The 13285-nt window shown below is 41.1% G+C and overlaps 1 protein-coding gene and 1 long non-coding RNA gene across 2 annotated transcripts in view; one reads left to right on the top strand and one right to left on the bottom strand.

Annotated features, from left to right (window-relative positions):
* The window catches only part of LOC132654573 (uncharacterized), a 48518-nt gene extending 45188 nt beyond the window's left edge, over positions 1-3330 (bottom strand). Inside the window, exon 1 of the long non-coding RNA XR_009592196.1 lies at positions 3105-3330. This is a non-coding gene — a long non-coding RNA (uncharacterized LOC132654573). The remainder of the gene's footprint in view (positions 1-3104) is intronic.
* The window catches only part of Cnbd1 (cyclic nucleotide binding domain containing 1), a 371846-nt gene that overhangs the window by 12966 nt on the left and 345595 nt on the right, over positions 1-13285 (top strand). The gene's annotated exons all lie outside the window — the stretch shown is intronic.

Raw genomic sequence — 13285 nt, 5'->3', positions numbered from 1 at the left:
ATTTTCTTGAAAATATTTTCTGGACCTTGGAGCTTGGAGTCTTTTTTTTTCATCAATTCCTATTATTCTTAGATTTTGTCTTTTCATAGCGTCCTTGATTTCTTGGATATTTTGTGATTGGAACTTTTCTGATTTTACTTTTTCTTTGAGAGAAGTATCAATTTCTGCAAGTGTGTCTTCAGCTCCAGAGATTCTCTCTTCCATCTCTTGTATTCTGTTGGTGATGCTTACTTTTGTGGTTCCTGATCTTTTCTCCAAGTTCTCCATTCAAGGGTTTTCTCAGTCTGTGTTTTCTTTATTGATTCTAATTCTGTTTCCATGCCTTGCACCATTTCTTTCATTTGTTTGAATATGGATTCCTGTCTTTCTACGATGGTCTCTATTTCTTTGTTCATTTCCTTTTTATATGCCACTAATTTTATCTCTACTTGTGCCTCTATTTGTTTGGCTATGTTTGCCTGTGTTTCTTTAAGGATTTTGTCTATTTCTTCTTTCTTTACCTCCAATTAGCTGGCCAACTCTTTGAAAGATTTGTTCATTTCCTCCTTATGAGGAAATAATTGGGTAAGCATGGCTTTAAAGTCATTTTCCTGTGCTTCTGAAGAATTGGAGTATCCATCGATTTTGGGGTTTGCTGGTGAAGTCATGATGTCCTGATTTATGTTGGAAGTGTTCTTTCGCCTACCCCTGGCCATTGGCTTATCTGAAACCTTCCCTATTTGTTTTTGGATTCTGCAGATCAGACTGGTACTGTCTTTCTCTGGCGTCTGGAAAGTTATTCAGGAAGCTGAGGTAGTGTTTATCTTTGTTGTATAGGTGTGTTTCTTGGATGCAACAGAATGTTGGATCCTGTTTCCGCAACGATTCTGTTAGCCTGTATCTGTGGAGCTAGTATGGCATCTAGCAGACTCGGGCCCTGGGAGGATGGTGCAGCCGCTGCGCGAATCTGGGACTTCGAGACACATACTGCTGGCATTTGCTGCTAAAGGGCTTGGAGCTCCACCTCAGCGGCTGCAGACCCCAAGCATTTAGGTCTACACTGAGAAAGATGAGTCAGCTGTGCCAAGGAGGAGGGAGGTCTGGGGGAGGGGAGTGCTGGGAGATCAAAGGATTATTTTTCTCTTTCTCCAAACAAGTCCCCAGGTGACCCGAGACCAAAGTTTTCACCTCCTGCAATGTTCCCTGTTGTTTAGAAAGCCTCACCGTTGTTTTCCTCAGTTAGAGGTCCTTCCACTCACCAACTCAGACATTTAGCTCTTCCACAGCTCAGAAACTGTGTGTGCTAGTCACCATCTTGGCTCCGCCCCCCTTTTTTTAATTTAAAAATAGTAAAATTTGTCCTTTGGTTCATAGTCCTTGACAAATGCATAACCACCGTTTTGTTTTCTAACCACCACTGTAATCAAGGTATAGAACAAGGAGGGGCCAGGCATGGCATCCTGTGCCTTTAATCCTACCACTCAGGAGGCAGAGGCAGGAGAATCTTTGTGTTTGAGGACAGTCCGATCTACAGAATGAGTTCCAGGATATCCCAGCTTACATAGAGAAACCCTTTCTGAAAAACTACCACAACCACAACCACAATCACCCCCACCCCCACCCCCACCAAAAACCCCAAGCAAAACAAAACAGACAGACAGACAGACAAAATATAGAATAATTCCATCACTTTCCCAATATTGTCTAATCTCTTCTGTATAGTCAAATATATCTCCCCACCCCGCAGGCTATTTGACTGATTTGGCCTCTACCATTATAGTTTTAGCTATTTTAGAAGTCGCATATTTTGGGTCATAGTCTTTTGAATCTAGTTCTTTTGCTTAACAGAATTTATTTGAGATTTATCTAAGGTGTATGTGTAAATAGTTCCTTCTTTTTAATATGTTTTTAACAATTATATTATTTTCTTTCTACCCCTTACCTTCTTTCAACCTCTCTCTGCTATTCTCCCTGGAACCCCTCCTGTGACCCCTTGTCTCCAGCTGATAGCCTCATTTTCTTTGCATTTCGTTGTTATAACCATGTATGTGTGCATGTATGTATATTTATGTACTGCATGTAGAAATGCAACCTTCTCAATTATTTTCTTCTTTCTCTTTTAGAGACAGAATTTCACTATGTATCTGTTGCTGTCAGGAATATATGTAGACCAGGCTTGCTTGGACTTGGAGATCTGCCGACATCCGCTTTAGGAATGCTGAGATTTAGGTATGCGCCTCCATGTTGGCTAATTTGTTTTCAATTCATTTCACACCATTTTGACTGGGGTGAAATGAAATCTGAAATTAGCTTCAATTTGTATTTATCTGAAAAATGAGGATTTTAAATACTTTAAAACATGTTCATTAATCGTTTGTGTTTTATGTTGCAAGAAATAGTCATTCAGTTAACTGGCCCACTTATTGAATGAACTATTTGAATTTTGCTTTTAATTTTTCAGTTTTTAATGAATTTATTTTTTATTAATTACAATTTCTTCACTTTGTATCCCAACTGTTGCACCCTTAATCTCCCCCTACAAATCCCACCCTCCTTTTTCTCCTCCCTTGTCCCTTCCCAGTCCACTGAGAGAGGAGGTCCTCTTCCCCTTCCATCTGACTCTAGCCTATCAGGTCTCATCAGAACTATATGCATTTTCTTCCTCTGTGGCCTGGTAAGGCTGCTCCGCCTTCAGGGAGAGGTGATCAAAGAGCCAGCCACTGAGTTCATGTCAGAGACAGCCCCTCTTCCCCTTACTAGGGAACCCAGCTGGACACTGAGCTGCCATGGGCTACATCTGTGCAGGGGTTCTAGGGTATCTCCATGCATGGTTCTTGGTTGGAGTATCAGTCTCAGAAAAGAGCCTTGTGCCAAGATTTTTTTGGCTCTGATGCTCTCCTTGTGGATCTCCTGTCCCCTCCAGGTGTTACCATCTTCCCCTTCTTTTATAAGATTCCCTTCACTCTGCCCAAAGTTTGGTTATGAGTCTCAGCATCTGCTTTGATACCTTGCTGGGTAGAGTCTTTCAGAGGCCCTCTGTGGTTGGCTCCTGTCTTGTTCCCTGTTTTCTCCCAGCTCTAATGTCCATTCCATTTACCTTTCTGAATAAAGATTGATCATCTTACCTAGAATCCTCCTTCTTGCTTAGCTTCCTTAGGTGTACAGATGTTGGGAGCCGCGTGAGCGTTACGCCGGCAGAAACGCACGCGACCACAGGAATCCTTCCGCAGCAAAACCTTTATTAGTCACGCGATGAAGAGAGGAGAGGGGCCGCCCGGCCACCTCGTGGGCGCGGGCGGCTTCCCGCGGGCCGCGGCCCCGGGCGGGGAAACGGGGAAGAAGGAGAGCGGAGGAGGGGGCGGGCCCCGAAGTGGCGCTGTTTATATAAGCCCGGGTCGCACCTGAGTGACGTGTCAATACCCTGATTGGCTGCTCACTCTTTACCGGCGTGCCTACGCAATTCTTAGCGTGCTTACGCAATCTTTAGCGTGTTTACACAATCTACGCATGTGCCCTGGAGGTTTATAGTTTTGAGGGCGAGATGTCAGCGCCACCTAGTGGCATCTGAGTCTCGGCTCTCCACATACAGATTTTGGTATGATTATCCTATATTATATGTCTAATATCCAATTACAAGTGGGTATACACCATGTGTGTCTTTCTGCTTCTGAGATACCTCACTCAGGATAATCTTTCCTAGTTCCCACCATTTGCCTGTAAATTTCATGATTTCCTTGTTTTTGATAGCTGAGTAATATTCCATTTTGCAAATGTACCACAATTTCTGTATCTATTTCTCATTGAGGAAAATCTGGGTTGTTTCCAGTTTTTGTCTATTACAAACAAAGCTGCCACAAACATGGTTGAGCAAATGTCCTTGTATATTTGAGTATATTTTGGATATATGCCTGGGAGTGGTATAGGTGATCTTGTAGTAGCACTATACTTAATTGTCTGAGAAAGCACCAGATTGATTTCCAAAGTGGCTGTACAAGTTTACACCATTGTTGTACAAGTTGTACACCAGCAGATGAGGAGGGTTCCCCTTTCTCCACATCCTCCACAGCATGTGTTGTCACTTGAGTTTTTGTTCTTAACCATTCTGATGGGTGTAAGGTAAAATCTAAGGGTTGTTTTGATTTGCCTTTCCCTGACGTTGAACATTTCTTTAAGTGTTTCCCTGCCATTTGATATTTCTCTATAGAGAATTCTCTGTTTAGCTCTGTACCCGATTGGTTTTTTAATTGGATTACTTGATTTGTTGCTTTTTAACCTCTTGAGTTCTTTATATATTTTGGACATTAGCCCTCTATCAGATACAGGGTTGGTGAAAATCCTTTCCTAGTCTGTAGGCTGTCATTTTGATGTGATGACAGTGTCCTTTGCTTTACAGAAGCTTTTCAGTTTCATGAGGTCCTATTTATTGATTATAGATCTTAGAACCTGTGCTGTCAGTGTTCTGTGAGGAAGTTGCTTCCTGTGCCAATGAGGCCAAGACTCTTCTCCACTTTTTCTTCTAACAGATTTAGTGTGTCTCGTTTTATATTAATATCTTTGATCCACTTGGACTTTAGTTTTATGCAGAGCGATAAATATGGATCAATTTAAATTTTTCTACATGTAGACATCCAGTTAAACTAGCACCATTTGTTGAAGATGTTATCTTTTTTCCATTGTATGATTTTGGCTTCTTTATAAAAAATTAAGTATTCACAGGTATGTTGGTTTATTTCTGGGTCTTCTATTCAATTTCATTTGATCCACCATTCTGTTTCTATGCCAGTACCATGCAGTTTTTATTACTACTGCCCTGCAGAACAACTTGAGATCAGGGATGGAGATACCTCCAAGCGATCTGTTATTGTACAGGATTGTTTTAGCAATTCTGAGTGTTTTTCCCCCATAGGAAACTGAGAATTTTTCTTTCAAGGTTTGTAAAAAATTGTGTTGGTATTTTAATAGGAATTACATTGAATCTGTGCATTGCTTTTAGAAAGATGGCCATTTTTACTATGTTAATCCTACCAACCCATGAGCATAGGAGATCTTTCCATCTTCTGTTATCTTCTTTAATTTCTTTCTTCAGAGACTTGAAGTTGTTTTCAAACAGGTCTTTCACTTGCTTGGTCAGAGTCACACTACAGTACTTGATGTTGGCTATAGGGTTGCTGTATATTGCCTTTAGTGTGTTTAGGTATGTGCCTTGTATCCCTGATCTCTCCAAGTCTTTGAACATGAATGGATGGTGAATTTGAAAACTGCTTTTCAGCATCTAAGGAGATGATTGTGTGTTTTTTCTCCTTCAGTTTGTTTATATGGTGGATTACATTGATTATATTGAACCTCCCTGCATGCCTGGGATGAAGCCTACTTGGTGGATGATTTATTTTATGTGTTCTTTGGTTCAGTTTGCAGGTATTTTTTTTTTTTTTTTTTTTTTTTTTGTGTGTGTGTGTGTCAATGCTCATAAGGGAAATTGGTCTGAAATTTTCTTTCTTTGTTGGGTCTTTGTGTGGTTTAGGTATCAAGGTTACTGTGGCCTCATAAATGAGTTTGATAATGGTTCTTTTGTTTTTATTTTGTGAAATAGATTGAAGAGTATTGGTGTTATCTCTTCTTTGAATGTCTGGTAGAATTCTGTGCTGAAACTGCCGGAGCCTGCCGGCAGAGTTGAATAGTGCCTGAGTGGGGAGTGAGGACAAATCACACTTCAAATGGGATAGGCTTGAGAGGGCTGTCAATGTGACTGAAGCAACAGCGGGTTTATTCTAGGGTTCATCATTTAAGGCAAAGCAGGCAAGTTACATCAATACAAAAGAAAAAAAAAGTTTTTTCCCCAAAACTTACTTCCCCAGGTGAAAACATAACAAAGCAGTTTAACAAGCAACTCTCCACCATAGTCTGAGTCCTAGTGATCCAACTCAGCTTGTCAAGCTTGGCCACAGGTGTGTCGGTTTAGCAAGAGGCCATTTGCGTCCAGGTGCGGGAGGCTTCCTGGTTACCTGGAGCATCCAGGACTGTCTCTCAGGCTGGCTTTGTCTGTAGCCTTGTCGCAGGGCTCTCCACATGAAACCATCCAGCCCTGGGCTCTTTTTGGAAGAGAAACTTTTGCTTTTATAGTCTTCAGGGATACAGGACTATTTATTCTATTTACCTGCTCTTGATTTAACATTGGTAAATAAAATCTATCAATAAAATTGCCCATTTCATTTAGAGTTTCAAATTTTAATGCATATAGGCTTTTGTAATAAGACCTAGCAATTGTTTAGATTTCCTCAGTGTCTGTGGTAATGTCCCCCTTTTTGTTTCTGATTTTGCTGATTTGGATAGTTTTTCTCTTCCTTTTAGGTAATTTGGCTAAGGGTTTGTCTACTTGTTTTTCTGAAAGCTCTTGGTTTCATTGATTCTTTGAATTGTTTTCTTTATTTCTAGTTCAATGATTTCTTCTCTGAGTTTGATTATTTCCAATTGTCTACTCCTCTTGGCTGTGGCTGCTGCTTCTTCTTTTTGTTCCCGAGGGTGTGCTGTTAAGTTGCTTGTATGAGATGTCTCAAACTTCTTTCTGGAGGTACTTAGCACCATGAACTTTCCTCTTTGTACTGCTTTCATTGTGTCCCATAAGTTTGGGTAAGTTGTGCCTTCATTTTCATTGACTTTTAGGAAGTCTATAATTTCTTTTTTCATTTCTTCCCTGCCCAAACTGTCATTGAGTATAGTGTTGTTTAGTTTCCATGCATGTGTAGGTTTTTTGTTATTTCTTTTGTTGTTGAGGTCTAGTTTTAGTCCATGGTGTTCTGACAGTATACAAGGGGTTATTTCGATCTACTTATATCTGTTTTTTGGCATGTTTTGTGTCCAACTATATGGTCAGGTTGGAGAAGGTTCCATGAGGTGCTGAAATAAGATATACTCTTGTAAGTTTGGGTGAAAAGTTCTGTAGACATCTGTTATTCCCCATTGGATTTACAACCTCTGTAAGTGTCATTATTTCCCTATTTAGTTTCTGACTTGATCTGTCCCTTGGTGAGTGTTGAGTGTTGAAGTCTCCCACTATTAACATGTTGGGATTGATGAGTGATTTAAACTTTAATAATGTTTCATTTAGGAATGCAGGTGTTCTTGTATTTGGGGCATAGATGTTAAGGATTGTGATGTCCTCCTGGTGGATTTTTTCTTTGATGAGAATGAAGTGCCTCTCTTCATCTTTTTTGATTAATTTTTGTTGAAAGTCCATTTTGTTAGATATTAGGATATCTATTCCAGCTTTTTTCTGGGTCTGTTTGCTTGGAAAACCTTTTCTAGCCCTTTACTCTGAGGTAGTTTATTTTTGTTGCAGAGGTGTGTTTCTTGGATGCAGCAGAATGTTGGATCTTGTTTCCACATACATTCTGTTAGTCTGTGTCTTTTTATTGGAGAGTTGAGTCCGTGGATATTGGTAGATAATAGTGACCAATGAATGTTAGTTCCTTTCATTGTGGAGTTACTGTCTTACTGTGTTTCTATGCTTGTTTTATTTTATTTTTTTGTTGTGAAGTTATCGACATCCTGTGTTTTCTTGGGTGTAGTTGATTTTGTTAGATTGGAATTTTTCTTCTAGTATCTTCTGTAGGGCTGTTTGCTGTGTAGATATTGTTTAAATCTAGTTTTGCCATGGAAATTTTGTTTTCTCCATCTATGTTGATTAAGAGCTTTGCTGAGTATAGTAGTCTGGATTGGCATCTGTGGTCTCTGAGAGTCTGCATGACATCTGCCCAGGCCCTTCTGGCTTTCGTGGTTTCTGTTGAGAAGTCTGGTATGATTCAAATAGGTCTACCTTTATATGTTACTTGGCCTTCTTCCCTTGTTGCTTCAATATTTTTTGTTTGTTTTGTACATTTAGTGTTTTGACTATTATGTGACCTAAGGAGTTTCTTTTTTGCTCTAGTCAAATGGTGTTCTGTAGGCCTCTTGTATGTTTATGGATATCTCTTTCTTTAAGTTGGGAAATATTCTTCTATTATTTTTTTGAAATTATTTTCTGGACCTTGGGGCCTGGAATCTTCCTTTATGTCTATTCCAATTATTCTTAGATTTTTTTCTTTTCATGGTATCCTTGTTGTGTTTGGGACCTTTCGGATTTTAATTTTTCTTTGAGAGGTGTATCAATTTCTGCAATTATATCTTCAGTGCCCAAGATTTTCTCTTCCAAGTTTTTTATTCTGTTGGTGATGCTTATCCTTGTGGTTCCTGATTTTTTTCTCTAAGGTCTCTAGCTCCAGGGTTTTATCTGTTTGTGTTTTCTTTATTGTTTCTAATTCTGTTTTTATGTTTTGCACCATTTCCTTCATCTGTTTGAGTGTGAATTCCTGTTTTTCTATGTTGGCCTCTATTTTTTCTTTTCTTTTCTTTTTTCTTTTTTTGTTTGATTCCTCTCTACATGCCTCTACTTGCGCCTCTTTTTGTTTGGCTGTATTTGCCTGTTTTTCTTTGAGAGATTTGTTCATTTTCTTCTTATATGCCTCTCATAACTGGATGAGTATAGATTTGAGATCAGTTTCCTGTGTTTCTGATGAATTAAAATATCCACTGCTTTTTGAGATTGTTGGTGAAGCCATAATGTCTTGATTTTTGTTGGATGTGTTCTTAAGCTGACCTCTAGCCATCTGCTTATCTGTAGCCTTTGCTGTTTGTTCCTGGAGTCTGTATTTCAGACTGAGTCTGTCTGTCTCTGGTGTCTGGAGTATTCTTCAGGCTGATGAGGAAGGTCCATATGTTCTAAAGTGGATGTTAGTATTTCAGCTGTAGCTAAGGGAAGAAGGTTGCAGGTGCATGTGAGCAAGCATGGGGGCATGTGTGTGGAAGTGTGCGTTGAAGGACAGGGTGCTAGAGTGTGTAGATGCCTGGAAGTGTGGAGCATAAGTACAGGTGGGGTACGGGTGCTGGTGCTGTTTGTGGGTACAATGTCCATGCACAGGTGCCCTGAATGATTCAGTGGCCCACATGCCTGTCATACTGTCTTCCAGGTATTCACATCTGTCTGGGGTCCTCCATCTTGGCTCCAGGAATTGTTTGTCTGGACTCCACTGGGAGATCCACAGAACAGCAGCTTCAATGTTGAGAACTCCGTCTGAGGGATCCCTATGTTGCCCACAGTAGGGGTGTGGTTAGGAGGGTTCCCATGTATGGCTTCTAGCATAGAGTGACTCTGGGTCTGGGGCTCTGAATGCACTTACTTCAAGGCGCACTCACTTGCCCTCAGGCCTAATTGGAAAGCACAGGGGTTCCCCCTGTTCTCTACTCTCAGGTTTGGGCCCACAGGCGCAAATGAAAGTGTAGGAGATCCGTCAGCTCAGTGGTGTCCACTGTTTTGCCACTGGGCAGAGAGACTTGTACTTGGGGCAGCAGCCTGGCTGTCTCAGCTCCTGTGTGGGGCAGTGGCCACCAGCAGCAGCCACAGACCTGGGAAACCCACACTGCTGCCGCCTCTGCCATCTCAGTCACTGAGTAACAAGGCTTGTGCTTGGGGCAACCACTGCCACCTCAGCCGAGCAAGGGAGGCCTTTGCTTGAGACAAGGAGAAGTGCAGGGGGTCAAACATTCTCCACTCTCAGGCCCCAGAGACATCCATGGGTGACCTGGATGCAAACTGTCCCAGCTCATGGGTTTTCTTCTCTCACCCAGGAAACCTCGATGTTGTTCTGGCTTCAGCTGCCCCTCCACTCACCAATTCCCGAGTTTCGGATCCTGTGCCCCTCAGATACCATGCGCACTGGCCTTAATTTTTCATTTTTTAATATATTTTAAATATTAAACCCTGAGTGAGATAAAGCTGGCAAAGATTTTCTCCCATATGTAATCTGTCTCTGCACTCTGCTGGTCGTTCGCTTTGCAGGACAGAAGCTCTAATTTCATGTAATTCTACTCATCAATTCTTAGGTTAATGCCTGTGGTTTTCAGAGTCATTTTCACAAAGTTCTTACACGTTCCTATAATTTGAAGTGTTTCAGTGTTTCAGTTTCAGTGTTATGTTTTACATTATGGTTGGTCTCTTTTTAACTTATTTTTATGCGGTGAGCTATGAATCAACTTAAATCTTTTTTCAGGGGTATATCCTGTGTTCTCAACACCATTTGATGAAAAGTCTGCCTTTTTTTTTCCAATTGTATTTTGACACCTTTGTCAACAATTAGGTAGCTATATTCGTGGGGGTGTACCGGTTAGTTTTTTACATCTTGACACAAACTTATACATATACGGGAAAAGGGAATCCCAGTAGAAGAGGTGCCTCCATCAAATTGGCTCACAGCATATCTATTGGGCATTTTCTTGATTGGTAATAGAGATAGGAGTCTACAGTCCAATGTAGGTGGTACCAGGCCTGCACAGGAGGCCTGGGCTGTAATGAAAAGATAAACTGAGAAAGCTGGAAGAGCAACACCAGTAAGCAGAGTTCTGTCACGGTTGCTGCTTTAGTCCTGGATCCAGTGTTCTGCCTCTAGTTTATGTCCTGCCTTCCCTTAACAATGGGCTATGATTTGAAAGTGTAAACCAAAGAAACTCATTTCTCTCCGTGCTGATTTTGGTTGTTGTTTTCATCCCAGCAATAGAAAGCGAGCTGTGTTTATAAACCCAGTTTGTTTTTGAGTTGTCTTTTGAGACATCAGTCTACATGTTTGTTTCTTGAAGGCACCATGCTGTCTTTGTCCCTATGGTTACAAAACTATATTAGAAGGAAGGTATTATGGTAACTCTGGATTTTTTTTTATTTTTTATTTTATTTTATTATTGTTGTTATTGTTATTTTAGAAATACTTTATTTGGGATCATTGTGTTTCATAATAAACTTTAAATTAGGAGACAGTGAACCCTGTGGATCTGAGCTAGGCTCAGGAGCCAAGTCCCATTTTCTTCCACCCCAGGAGGCCTGTGGGACACTGGAGCAGCTTTAGGTTCAGAGATCTTTCTGTCTTGCCCCAGCTTCCTGGTCTACCTTGGTCACAAACAGTGATCCAGCAGAGACTGCGAATCCATCGGAGATGGATTCATGTTGATCACAGATCATGGATTCTGTTGCTTATCTAGAAAAAAGATTGTCTTCTATCTCGATAAAGTGTGTGGGGCATGTGAGCAGCTCTAGGCCTGGAGATCTTTTCACCTTCTAGCAGCTACCTGGCCTACCTGGGTCACAAACAGTGAGCCAGCAGAGTCATTGAACTCAGCAGAGCTCCCTCCCATCCTCAGCTGCATCTGAAGCTCTAGCACCCATTCTTGAGCCTCTGGACGTTTCTCATCTTCCTGTAGGCTACTCCAGACTCCGGAGACAGGTGGACCCAGTGTGCAGTACAGGCTCTAAGAACAGTCAAGGCTACAGAAAACCAGCTGGCTAGAGGGCAGTGTAAGAATACAATCAACAAAACCCAGGACATTATGGTTTTATAATAATAATAATCCCCCCCAATCAATAGATATTCTAATGCAGCTGAAACACAAGAAAAATCTTAAACCTATGATTATGGAGTTATTAGAGGCACATGAAGAGAAAAGAAACAAACAAATGGAGGCCATCATGGATAGACAGGAATCCACAATTAAACAGGTAAAGGAAATGAATAAAAATTTCAAGACACGAAAATGGAATTAGAATCAATAAAGAAAACACAAACTGAGACAACCCCAGAGATGGAGAATTTAGAGAAGAGATCAGGAACCAGAAAGAAAAGCATCAACAATAGAAATGAAAGAGAGGGAGGAGAGAATCTCAGGCACTGAAGATACAATTGAAGAAATCAATACATCTCTCAAAGAAAACATAAAAACAGAAAAGTTCCTTACACAAAGCATTTCAAGGACACCATGAAAAGATGAAATCTAAGAATAATAGGAACAGATAAAAAAGATTCCAGGCTCCAAGGTCCAGAAAATATTTTCAAGAAAATCATAGAAGAAAATTTCCCCAACTTTAAGAAAGAGATACAAGAGGCTTAAACATACAAGAGGCTAACAGAGCACCAAATAGACTGGACCAGAAAAGAGATTCCTCCTGTCACATAATAATCAAAACACTAAATCTACAGAACAAAGAAAACATATTAAAAGCATAAGGGAAAAAGGCCAAGTAAAATATAAAGGCAGACCTATCAGAATGACAGCAGACATTTTTAACAGAGACTAGGAAAGCCAGAAGGGCCTGGATGGATATCATACAGACACTACAGATGACAACCCAGACTACTATACCCAGCAAAACTTTCAATCAACATAGATGAAGAAAACAAAATATTCCAAGACATAATTAAATTTAAATAATATATGTGCAGCAACACAGCCCTACAGAAGATATTAGAAGGAAAACTCCAGTACAAGATCAACTACACCAAAGAAAACACAGAATAAAGATATCTTCACAACACTATCAATTTTGTTTCCCAGGTGAGAGGAAACCCCACGGTGTGGGAAGCATTTGGTACTCAGTCACCATTCCAGAGCCACGATCCTGAGTTTTCTGATCACTGTCTCAGAGTGAGCTGAGCTGAGTTCACCAGAAACTGAGTTTCCCAGGTAAGAGGAAACCCCACAGTGAGGAAAACATCAGGTTCAACCTCAGGGTACCCAGCTAATCCCCAGAAAAGTTCCTGGGTTCCCACAGGCTCAGGGGCTGTAGCCTCCAGCCACATGCCCATACCACACTCACAGACCACTGACTACCTCTTGGTACTGGAGCACAAATCTTGTACCTCAGATCTACGGATACCTGGGACCCACAAGATGCTTCTCTAAAGCTCAACCAGTCTCCCTAGTGAAACCTACCAAACTTTGGAGCTCCCTGGTCCTTCAGGAGGGCTGATTTCAGCAACACAGTGTGCGAACAGCAGCAGCTCACTAAATTCAGAGCAGGAAACCCAGTAACAGGGCAGCTGTCTCCAGGACTTTCCCTGGTGAGAGGAGAGTCCCTGGGCTCCAGTTAGCCCATAGAACTATACACCTGAGGAAAGCACTTTCCATTTCATGATCATACCCAAAAAACTAAGGAAGGCTCCTTCAGGAACAACCATCTTCCTGTCAAGGGGATTTTTCCCCCCTCAGGCTTCCAGCAGGCACCAGAAACTAATACCAACAACCAAGACAACCAGATGGGTAAAGGCCAGTGTAAAAGCAAATTCAACAAAAGCCCAAGCAACGTGGCATCTACAGAACCCAGTTATTCAAGGGCAAGCAGCCCTGGATAACCTAACCTGAGTGAAATTCAAAGAAATGAAATGACCTTAAATTCATACTTAAGATAATGGAGGAAAAACATAAAATCCATACGGAAAAATGAGGTCCCTGG

Source organism: Meriones unguiculatus, chromosome 6 (assembly GCF_030254825.1).
Source record: "Meriones unguiculatus strain TT.TT164.6M chromosome 6, Bangor_MerUng_6.1, whole genome shotgun sequence".
In the NCBI taxonomy this organism is placed as follows: domain Eukaryota; kingdom Metazoa; phylum Chordata; class Mammalia; order Rodentia; family Muridae; genus Meriones; species Meriones unguiculatus.
This window is presented reverse-complemented; position numbering and strand designations above follow the sequence as displayed.